This window comes from Aedes aegypti, chromosome 3 (genome assembly GCF_002204515.2).
Source record: "Aedes aegypti strain LVP_AGWG chromosome 3, AaegL5.0 Primary Assembly, whole genome shotgun sequence".
NCBI lineage: Eukaryota > Metazoa > Arthropoda > Insecta > Diptera > Culicidae > Aedes > Aedes aegypti.
The window spans coordinates 379,896,935-379,909,525 of record NC_035109.1 but is presented as its reverse complement, the minus strand read 5'-3'; the positions used below and the strand labels follow the sequence as shown (position 1 = coordinate 379,909,525).

Below are 12,591 nucleotides of genomic sequence, written 5' to 3'. Positions count from 1 at the left end.
AACAATCCAATCAAAATTGGGCCATCTCCAAAGGATGTGCTTGATGGCGATGTCTGGTGCGTTCTCTACAACTCCCACAGCAGCGCTCGAGGCCCTTTTCGACGTTGCGCCACTACACATATATCTTAAACAAGAAGCACTTTCTTGCTCTTACCGTTTATGGGTACTGGATCTACTGGAGAAAAATCCAGTGAATCGTAGATCTACACACACTTCGTTGTTTCCACTTTTGGTGAATTGGGACAAAATTGTCCTTGCTCCAAGTGATCTCACAATTGCTTGTAACTTTCCTTACAGGACATTTACCACACAATTCCCTTCACGGGAAGAGTGGACGTCTGGCTATTTGGAAAGAAGTATATCAAACAATATAGTATGTTACACTGATGGCTCCCTTCTTGAAGGTAGAGCTGGTGCAGGAGTATATTCTCGTGAGCTAAGGCTGAATCAGTTTTACTCACTTGGTAGAAACTGCACTGTTTTTCAGGCGGAAATATTTGCTCTTATGTGTGGAGTGCAATCAGCACTTCAACAGCGCGTAATGGGTAAAGTCATTTACTTCTGTTCAGATAGTCAGGCTGCTATAAAAGCTCTCGCTTCGGCCAACTCAAGGTCGAAGCTTGTTATCGCATGTCGAACTCAAATTGAGGAACTGAATTCAGTCAACTCTGTAAACCTTGTATGGGTACCTGGCCATTCTTCCATCGCTGGAAATGAATTGGCTGATGAGCTAGCTCGCGATGGAGCATCGCATGACTTCATTGGCCCTGAGCCGGCTATTCCAATTTCGAAGTGCTGGGTGAAGCTTCAGATAAACTCTTGGGCGGCAACTCAGCACAAGCAATATTGGAATAGTTTGGAGTCGTGTCGTCAAACAAAATTGTATATTACTGAGCCATCTCCAAAGGTGGCGAAGTATTTAACAAATCTGTCAAAGCAGAATTGCAGTCTCTTGGTCAGAGCGTTGACAGGCCACTGCCGACTCAACTATCACATGGCAAATATTCAGCGTGCTGACTCATTTGTGTGTGATAGTTGTGACTCCGATTATGGAACTTCGTATCACCTGATATGTAACTGTCCAGTTTTTGCGCAAATGCGATTCCAATTACTTGGTAAACACTTATTAAGTGAAACTGAATACAGAAGCCTGAATCTTCAGGACATTCTGTTATTCTTAACCCGCTGTGGTAATGAGCTATAGGCTCTCTTTACGCTCATGCGTTTTGCAGTGCCCTTTTTAGGGCGCTGTTCGAACCCATTGTGGTATGGAGCTACATGCTCTCATTTCGCTTATGCGATCTTCCCTCTTCAAGGGACCCCACTCCTATTTCCTCCCATCTTTCCCTTCCCTTTCCTCTCCCATCGGGTAGATGATGAAATAGGCTCAAATATGGCGATGGCACAAATCTCCCAACTGGTGGGGAACGTGCCTTTGGAGCCGGCCTTCTGATACCTGATACCTGATCACTAAGGGCGATCAGGTGGCCAATAATCAAATAAATTACTTGTTTTGATAGTTTTTTCTTCTACATCATTACATAGCAGGGATTGAATCCTGAAAAAGATGAGAGAATTTCTCACGCATCGCTCTCTGTAACTGTCATAATATGCAGCACAATATGAGAGACTGTTTATCGAATACAGCTACAACTTTGATCAGATCGGGGGGATAGCAGTGCATGATAAAACCCCTCTAAACAAGCTCCAAACCTGGGGGACACTATTGCTATCGGAAGTTCTGGGATTGTTTATCGTGCCAGTAAAGTAAAACACCTACCCCCAACGGTAAACAAGCGAGAAAAATTGGTTTTCTCGCTTGCTTTGATTGTGCTTCAACATCAAAAGAGAGCAAATTCTGCAATGCGTGTTACATTGTAAACACTTCTATTAAGGTGAAACATCTCAGAATCCAAAGATGGTTGGCACAATGTCCGACTTGTTCCCCTACTCACGTTTTCAAAGGCACTAAACTGGAGAAACAGACGGCAAACGATCCTAATCTTCTTATTTTAAGCTTTCAGCTAGTGCACAAAGTCAAAATAAAAAGTGCACTGTTGTTGGATGCTTTATTCGCGAGATTTGTGCCTGTAAAGTTATAGTGCAATCTTAGAAGTTGATCCAAAGCTGTTTCACCTTAAGATATTCCTAATATGTGAGAGTAAAATTTTCTGTAGTTTCAATGATACAGTATGTCAAAGTTATACCCATAACGCGGGTAGATCACCTTTTCGTGGTGCGTTATGGGGTAAAGATCTACCAGTGAACCCTAGACCTGACTACTTCAAACGAAGAGACCTGGATATTATAGTAATCAAAGGAACATGTTTTTAGTCCTTGTTACATTTTTGAACCTTGTTTAAGGTGATTATAAAATGAAGCCACACCTCAAATTTTCAAGAGCACAAGACTTGAGAACCAAACAGCGCTCCGCGTTGTAAATTTATCCCATTGATCACCACCAGCAAGCAAGTAATCTGATTGATTGATTGATACTAAGATGACCGAAAATCTTCAGAAAAAATTCCGCCAACCGTTCGTCCGTCTTGGCGGCATACTTAATTCTTAAGAATTAAGTATACCGCCGAGACGGACGAACGGTTGGCGGAATATTTTCTGAAGATGACCGAAATAAAGTAGGTTGAAACGTAAAATTTCTAAATCGGAAATCATTACCCGTCACCGAAAAATACCAATAGAGTGGAAACGATTAAATTGTAATTGTAAATTGTTGTAATCTTCTTGGTGTAATTTCTTGGCTTTATCAAAGGATCCGATTTTGACTGATAAAGGGGTGCGCCTATGGAGAGTGTACCCACGATATTCTTCAAAGGATATAAATAGCGGAACCTTTCAATTAGAATCCTTTCCTGCGATCATGTTAGGAATTACTACTGTAAGAAAACCGAATACTTTATCACTTCTCAATAGTGATAAGGTAACACGACATGCACTAAAAAAAGGACACGGGTTATACTACAATAGATCAAATATTGGTCGCAGTGGTTATGTTCCGAAAAGAAAAAAAATGTCAAAGTTAGAGTTTTTAAGGAAAGTGAAGAATTCAGTGCAAACACGTAGCATACGTTGAATGACATATACTGCATAATCGTAAACTTTTATATAGATTTTCATACACTGATCGAAAACTTACTCAAAAAGCTATTAAAAAAAAAGGAAATAAAAATTCGTACTTAAATTCGGGTAAATGTGAAGACTACATTGGAAAAATATATTTGATTTTATTTATTAAAAATTTAGACATCCCATATTTTTTTCTCCCAAGTTGTTCCATACTAAAATTTATTTCCAAGAGTATTTAAAGATGTAAAATAGAGGAATTTACAGTTTTATAATATTGGACTTTTTTTATTTTTTCAATATTTTAAACAATTTTCCTACAATTACAGCTTAAAAGCAGGGGATAATCGAATATCGCATAAGTGGCCTAACTAAACTCATTAATGCGATTTAGATAGGGCCTATTAAGGTGAAGATGAATCGAAGCCAAACCTCAAATTTTCGGTAGCATAAATCTGGAGAACCAAACATCCGTTTAAGCTGAAAACTTGGTCAATAGCTGGTGGTGAAAAATTGATTAAGTTTTCAGCTCAAACGAGTGTTCGGTTCTCCAGATTTGTGCTCTTGAAAATTTGAGGTTTATCTTCGATTCATCTTCACCTTAAAAAGTTTGTCTCGAAAACTCGTTTTTTTTTAAACCAAACAAATGTGTATCACAAAACATATTTATATGACATGAGATGGCAAACATATTTTTGTTCGCTATTCTACATGGGAACTGCCCATAGTGGAATAGCAGAATTGGCACTGGAAACAGGGGTTAAAATTCTAGGAAAAGAAAACTAATCTTCGACTCACAAGAATTCTGTGCCAATTTTCGAATGTTCATACAAAGTAGGCCAAAATCGTATGAATAGGTCGAAAATTGGTGCACTTCCTCTATTATAAACAGTAGGAAAAGAAAATTTCAAGTCCAATGTTTAAATTGACAGAAACCTACTGAGAAAGGAAATGCTCCATAATTATGGAAAACCAAGACTTTCTGGTCCATATCCCTAGATAGAACTGCTAATATTAAGAATTTAGAATCAAGATATAGTTTTTACGGAAAACGACGATATTTTGATAGTTGTCCATAAAAGTAAAACTGTGTCACTGTTTTCGAAGCAAAACTTTTTATAATTATCACATTTATGTTTTAATAGGGTAATTTACGGCTTCGGCACCATTCAACTACTATCGACATCAAAATAAAAACGCCAAATTCACAGTACAGTCATCCCGCACAGTTGAATCACCCACAATTTATGAATCAACTGATTTTAAGAGACAAAATTATAATGGAATTTATTACAAAACATCACAGAAATATTTTTGCTGATGTGTCTAACCATTTTAATGATTTCAATGGCGGTAAAAAGTCTTTTGATTCCGGTTTAAAGCAAATAAATCAATGAATTCTGGTTGTTTTCAATGAGTATGTATTTTTAGTCAATTTCGTGAGAAGCACGCCTGTAGACGGCTATTTAGAAGTGACGTTTTAAAAGGTTAATGCAAAGATATTTGTAGTAGAATGAATTACATACTACATTCACCGATTAATTAAACATGGTTATACGATAAACATGTGGAATATGAGAGGTTTGTCTGAGATTTTTGCGTGAAATACTTGATTCATAAAATGTGGGAAATAAACACGCCTGTCACAATTTTTGAATAGCGTTCAAATTTGATGAATTTCAAATGTTATACCCATTTATAATGAATTGTCAAAATCAGATTTTGTGATGGGAGGGCAAAAAGTGTATGATATGGCTTTGGGGCCGTTCATTAATCATGAATATCAGACAAAGTAGTGCAATTCCATAAAGGTGAATAAATTTTTGTAGTCAAGTTTGGAAGGAACGAAACAGAAACAGTGTCAAGGGAAAGGACTATTGAAGAATTTATGGCGTACTTGATATGCGCCTCCTTTTTCTTATTTTTTTTTCTGGCATTACGTACCAACTGGAAAATAGCCTGCTTCTCAAATGATTTCTTCCACTTCTTTGTCATTCATTCAACTAAGTTCTTCTACAGCATTATTTTCTAATTGATCATTGATCAAAAATTGTCTTTTTTTCCAACTCGAAAACATCTTAGACCGGCGGAATTCAAACGCACGACCCTCAACATGGTCATGATGAATTGCTACGGCTATTGGGCTCTTCCAGGTGCTTCTTGATCTTGTTTGCTTCTGCAGAAGAACCATAACTAAAGCCTGTCCACGTTAAATTTCGGACACCCAAATAATGGCAGCAAAAAAAAGTTACTCATAATTTAACAAAAACAATTGTTTATTTCAGAATAAAAGAGTTATATCTACAAAATAAACAGTTGACAAGGATGTTAATCCTTCTTTCTGTAAAATTCTCGAACTTTCTGTGGTACACCCGCCATCCGTGTCCGAAATTTATCGTGGACAGGCTTTTTCCAGTAAAAAAGCGCCGGTCTGCATAGCTCCTTTTTTGTATTGATATCAGGTATATGTCATAACTTGCGATCTCATTTGTGGCACGTAAGGTGATTGGGCATAATGAACACACGGGGCGAAATTGACACCCCCTTATTTTCCAAGAATATGCATAATTCATAAAATGTTCATGCAATTTGTGAAATCTGTATTGTATATGAACTGTTTGATGGTATAAAACATTATCTTCTGCTTCTTTTGTCCTCTCCAATATAAGCAAGGTGGTGGAAGAATCTAATTTTTGAGAAGAGTAACTAACCTAGAACATTTTTATTGCTAACAAGTGGTCCCGGCAAACTTCGTCTTGCCATCAAGTAGGCTGTTGTAGACGGATCGGCCCGGCCCATATAAAATGACAGTTCCGTTCACCCTCGTTTTTTCTACTTTCCCGATGAATATCCTTGGATTTTTATACACTTAAACACGTCGGAACCCTTAACGAACAAAACGGAGAAAGAATCATTTAAATCCGTCAACGCATTCGTGAGCCATTTCGTGACATACAAACACCATTCCATTTTTATTTATATAGAAGATGTGAAAGAAGTGGAGCTCTTCTATACATCATCATGTTTGACACTAACTTATAATATATGTTTCTCTAAACTCCACGAAAGAGTTCATTTTGCCCCGATACCTTTTTACTATCCTTGCTTTTGACACAATTTTCTATGTCGTTTATCTGACATTTGATGTGATTTTATTCACCATGAATGAATGCAACACATGGTACTAATTACGAACTTGGTAATTAGCTGAGGGTAACTGAAAAATATTGCAATTTCATGGTCTTAAAATATGTATTCGTTTAATGTGTCCAATCTGCCTCTAATAGCCCTACGTTTATATGGATTAACTTTCAGGCTACTGTTGGCTCACGGCCAAATAAACAGACTTACCAGTATACTAGTATACTAGTCTAGGAATATATGTTCACTTTGACTGCTCAGCAGCATAATTAAAAAATAAAAAAAAAAACGAAAATGGCTTGAAATGCTAACCAACTTGACCAAAGACGAAAAAATCAAATCTCTAGGATAAGACTAAGATTAGCAAAATTTAACTTTAATTGCCAAATGGTACAATTTCGAATCAAGTCATCAGTATTCATTTCCTGAGTTCTCGGAACTGGTTCCGGTCTTCCACTGCATATCCTTTATGATGCCCGAGGCAGTGTTCTCCTACAACATCTATTGTAAAATAAATGGAAATAATCAGCTGATTCATAAATGGTGGTCATATTGATTCATATTTGTGGACAGGTTTTTTGCCGAATCATAAAATTTGGTTTTAGACGATGTACAACAACAAACAAACAAACAAAAAAGCTTGTTTTGCAACTCCGTTGTATATCAGCCTACTTTTCATCTAGGAGATGAACAATATAATGGCCTACTTATCCTACCAGACGAAACAGTGCTGAAAAGGCCGAAAAATGACCGAACATGAACCAAGAAAACAAAATAGGAGTCAGGAGAAAAGAGTTTGATTCTTCATACCATCAGAGCAGATATTTATCTATGATCTAAGAGTTTTTTTTTTGAGAATCTCTTGTGACATTACGACAAGTATTGTGTATGTTTTTTTCATTATTTTCTCTAAAAATTTCATTTGAATTATTTCAAGTACGTTCAGATATTACTCCGAAAACTTCTAAAGGAGTACGTTTAGTACTTATTTCGTAAGGAATTTCTCCACATATTCATAGGGAATTTCTCAAAGAATTTCGTTTAGAATACTTCAAGAATTCAACCTGCATTTTCCCAAGGAGTACCACAGAAATTTATTTTTTCTCTTTAGATCATTTCAGAAATCATCGGAATTCCTCCGAAAACTCTAAATTTTTTTCTAGGATTGTGCTAATTTCTTCAAGATTTTATCCAGTCATTCATCCATCGATTTCCCTGGGACTAGATTCCTGGGCAAAACATTTTCTAAAATTCAATCAATTACTTCTCCAGAAATTTCTAAGGATTTCCTATGATTTCAACTAAAGATTTCTCTGATGAATTGCTGAAGGAATTGCTCCGGAGATTATTTCTAAGATTTCTACAGAAATTCCTTCACTAATTATATGTGATTTTCTAGAGTATGTTTTGAAGGTTTTTTTCAGTAATTATTCCAGGGAAACGCCAAGATATTTTACCGTAGGATATTTTCAAAGAACATCCTAAAGTAACCTCTGAAAAACATGTGAAAGTTTTAAAGTTACCCTTAATGAATAAGTATCTCTAAAAGAACTCCTGGACTTTCGAAGAAAATTTCTTTAGTATTAACTAAAAACTTAAATAAACTTTTGGTGATTACATGGGAAATTTTTGAAAAACTTATGAAGAAATTTTTGGAAAAATTGCAGAATTAATACTTGGATGTAATGCTTGATAAATCCCTGGAAAAAAATTGAATTCCTTGGAGGAAACGTGGATGAATTCGGGAATAATCCTTTGAGGGTTTCCTCGGAAGAAATTCCGTAGAAATCTTTGAAAGATTTCCTAGAGTAACAACTGGAGAATTCGGTTGAAGGATTAGTAGAAATTCTAGGATAGTTTAGGAAAAAAAAACATAAGAATTTCATTTAGAATACTTCAAGAATTCAGCCTGCATTTTCCCAAGCAGTACCACAGAAATTTATTTTTTCTCTTTAAATAATTTCAGAAATCATTGGAATTCCTCCAAAAACTCTGAGATTTTTTCTAGGATTGTGCTTATATCTTCAAGATTTTATCCAGTCATTCATCCATCGATTTCCCTGGGACTAGATTCCTGGGCAAAACATTTTCTAAAATTCAAACAATTATTTCTCCAGAAATTTCTAAGGATTTCCTATGATTTCAACTAAAGATTTCTCTGAAGAATTTCTGAAGGAATTGGTCCAGAGATTCTTTCTAAGATTTCTACAGAAATTCCTTTAAAACTTCTTCAGCGATTCTTTTTCAGCAGCAAATCAGTTTTGAAGAAATTTATTGTGAAAATTCTTACAGTTAGTTTCCAAGATTTTCATTGTAGATATTCTCCAACTTTCTTTATACGAGCCAGAACTTGTTGGGGGTCATGCACAAACAATATCACGCTTTACTAGGCATGAGAAAACATTGGAAAACCTAATCGTGTCTTCCATTCTCTATAAGAATAAGTGCGATACTGATATAACGAACAGATGATAAATAGTTTAAATTATTTCTCCAGCGTTTTGCTGAAATTGTTTTTTTTTTTGTTTTAGTTAAATCGTCCTTTGACTGTCCTACCCAGGTGTTTTTGTGCGTAGTACATGCTTTACCTGTCCTACCCACTTCCCGCGCCACTGTTCGTAACTGTGTGATCATGGTATGTGTATATGGAGTTGTATGGACCATCGGGTAGCTATGAAAACCAATTTTCATTATTAACTTGATATTGAAATATAGAGCAATGTAATACCTAGTATCAAATGCAGTACTTTTACAGCACAACTCAGTTCCATTTGTTGCTCATCAGATATGCCCATACCTTCCTGATTCATGGTCAATCACTAAACAGCGGATGCTGTGTCTCGCGTAACATACCCCGTTTCATTGAATTAAAGCAACAATTAGAAAGGACAATGGACAAATTCCAGCCTCCATTTAATATACTTACATATGAATATTCATTTATCCAGTACGGCTGCAAACGTTGCCTTGAGTGTTTTGGCTTTCAGCACTCAGGTCCCGCCCGCACACGGAACTAATCTCTTCCACTGACTGCGCCCTATATTGTGTGTATGTTTTATTCTGCGCTTGGCTCCTTCTACAGCTTCACGTCTGCCTGCCACCTTCTCCCCTATATGTACCCTTCTCACTCACGTTCTTGTTTGATCACTATACTTTGCTGCCCTGCGGCTAGTGCAACATTTTCCGCTTTATTATCAGCCTGCCACCTACCACTGTAATTTATCACTGGTTTTATATATTTTCACGATTATTAAAAAAATCAATTCATTTTGCATTCCTGATCTTGCTCCAGAAACCCGCCCTGAACACCATATTCTGCATTATGAGTGCAACTCTTGCCTTGCATAGCTGGAGGACAGGAAGGTGGGTTGGCTGGCTGCAAAACCTGATTTATTGTGGCAAATCTCGCCCAATCAACACTCCCTCCTCGCCTATACGTGTATGCATGTATGTATGCTGTACTTCCTGCTGCTTGGCAAAACCTCATACACAATATGCGAGAAATGGGCTACCACCACCAAACTATGGCCAATTTTTTCTTCACTCTTCTTCGGCCTCTATCTGAAGCCATTGGCACAAAGCTCTTCACCTTTGCTTATACACTTTTGCTTTATTCAACAACGCTGACGACTTCCACCGAAAAGTGGTGTTATGCATCCGCTATTCTTTCACGGTTGCTTGAATTTATATGAAGACCCATTGCACACAGTAGGTCGTAACTTCGTGGAGAAATTCTTCTTCTTCCTCCTCTGCTGCAATCAAACGAACCAACCTATTTGGCAGCTTTGTTTTCTGGGCCGCCTTCGATCGGTCACAATAAATCGCCACTTTGCCAAGTTCTCTAGACGACGAATGCGAATATTTTGCAAATTTCATTCATTACCACACAAATCACTTACTATTTTTACCCGACGAAAAAATACCTCTTTTGCATCACCTTACAGCTCCCTCTTCTTCTTTTTCATAGGTTGGCCTATGTACACTCTCGCACCAGTAGCAGCAGCAGCCAGCAATCAAGAGAAGAGGATGATGAAGATGATGAGCCCCAACAACCCTCCTCCACTATCCAGCTGCAGTGAAACGTGAACCAGTGCCACCACCCCGCGACGACGATTCGCGAACTAAACTGTAGCGAGCGAGCAACCGACCGACCAACCAGTCAGCACGAGTGCTGAGCGAGAATTGAGACGGGCGAGTGGTGAGACCATTCTATACAAGCAGAGCACAAAGCGAAACGCGATGATGAACAGGAAAAGATGTGAGAGCACCCCCTTTTACTTCGGTTCGCTCACATTACACTCACTATGCAATTCTTTTCACTGTCAACATTATGTTTTCTCACCGTATGATTTATGTTACTCACCGGTTAGCGATAAAGGTGCGTTGAAGAACAGGTAAACTACAAATGAACATGCGCACACATGTTTCAGCTAGAAACTGGCATAGGCCTCCAATCGCGAAACGCAACATACTGTTAGCCATCTGTACTTTGGTAGCGCAACTAGTCAGATGATGAGAGATTTGATTTTTCACGCATCCATCACATGCCGCTGGGGGGAAAAATATTTTATTTTCCTGATATAGGACGGTTCACAGTGAAACAGTTAAACGGAAAAGGTAGGAATATCCATTCTCTATGTTCTACATACGTTTGTTTTTTGTATTATTGCACTACTTTCATAAAAAATGAGATCCGGCTGGTAGGAGCACTAGTTTGAGGTTGGAAAACCAGGATATGTGAGGTTAGTTTCATTGGAACTTTCGCCTGAGCGATTTTTGCGCTTGAATAAAACACGCTTCGGGACATTCTCCGCTGCCCCTAAAACTACCATTGGGTAGATAAATGAATTCTCTACCATTGGATCTCATTCAATTTCATACATAAGTGAAGTAAGCGGTGAAAATAAATAATTTGTTCCGAATGTTTTGAAACCATGAATGAGTTTGACATTGCTCTCGTCAACCATCATCATGACGACAGCAGCACACCCCACCGGACGAATTGTCGTATTGGGAGCGAATTGGAAATCCCAAATGGTTTAGGTTTTCAATCCATCTCTTAAGGAATGCTTGAATTTGAAATGAATTTGAATTTCACCTAATGCCTGATTGCGATTTGTTTCGAAATTTCCAGAACATCTTCTATTTTTAAAATCCGTGTTGATTTTGATCATTGGTCGACACTATCCGTATAAAAAAAGGTCTAGCCGACATCTTGCTGTAAGTCAATTCATAAAAAAGGGCTGTAAAATGTGAGGTATAAGGGCGAGATTCTTCTATAAAATCATGCAAATCGGTAGAAAAACGAATAACCGAACATAAGAAAATTTTACGTGTTTTATGACACGTCGTCTCCCCAAGAATTTAGAAGCAGGGCAAAGTTGTTGGTCAATTTGGCCACCTGAAGGATAAATAGATAAAAGTGCAGAAAATATTATGAAATCTTCAGATTTTTGCATGATTTCCAACAATTTTTAGAGGAACGTGCCAGATCCACAAGATTTCCGTTGTCTTATAAAGTTCGCGAATGAATGAACGATTTTTTACCGATGGGGTGATATGAGCACCCTATTTTTGGTTTTTGAATTATCTCATATAACCTAAAAATTCATTTTTTTACTACACTTGAAAGTTATTAGTATTTATAAACACTCCATGCAGGAAGATTAAATTTAAAGAACATTCTAACAGTCATACATCATCATTCTGAAATGACGAAATTTGAAAGAGTCATTCGGGGCAAAATGGTCAGTTTTTTCGAGCATCAATTATTTATTTTTCTTTGAGCTTGAAACTCTGACTTATAACATGCCTATTGTTTCATTTCATTATCAACTTTGGGTTGCATGTTACAGTCGACTCTTCACATCTCGATATCTCTCCCTATGTCGATGATTTTGTCGGTCCCTTCATTCTGCATACATTTTCACTCTCCATATCTCGATATCCTCCTTATTTCGATATCTCCCTATCTCGATGTGATTTTCGTTCCAGATTTTCTCTCCGTATGTCTATATACTGCCCATACTCGCATAACAGTCCCATATTATATGGGATTTCATATATAAATGAGACTGTTATGCGAGTATGGGCAGTATACCCATTATCAAAGTTTACTAGACTAGTTTTTGGGGGTTCAAAATAATTTACAAAGACAAGATTGCGTCTGTTTGTTTTTAATTTTCCTGGTAACGGAGCGATTTTCAATCTAGTATTCATCAAAAGTTTGTTCTATGTCTGAGACAATGTAATCGTTTTTATAAAAAGTGCTTGAACAATTTAGGTTTATTTTTCGACAGTTTTCAAAACCAAAACTTTTTGCATTACTCTAAACTTAAATCACATAAAATGAAAAAACTCAAAGTTTGA

At 37.2% G+C, this 12,591-nt stretch overlaps 1 protein-coding gene across 1 annotated transcript in view; it reads right to left on the bottom strand.

Moving 5' to 3' along the window:
- The window catches only part of LOC5567467 (transmembrane channel-like protein 7), a 100,463-nt gene extending 90,039 nt beyond the window's left edge, over nucleotides 1–10,424 (bottom strand). The window contains exon 1 of the mRNA XM_021852786.1: nucleotides 9,149–10,424. The gene's annotated coding sequence lies outside the window, so the exon portion shown is untranslated. The remainder of the gene's footprint in view (nucleotides 1–9,148) is intronic.
- Nucleotides 10,425–12,591: the final 2,167 nt, after the last annotated feature.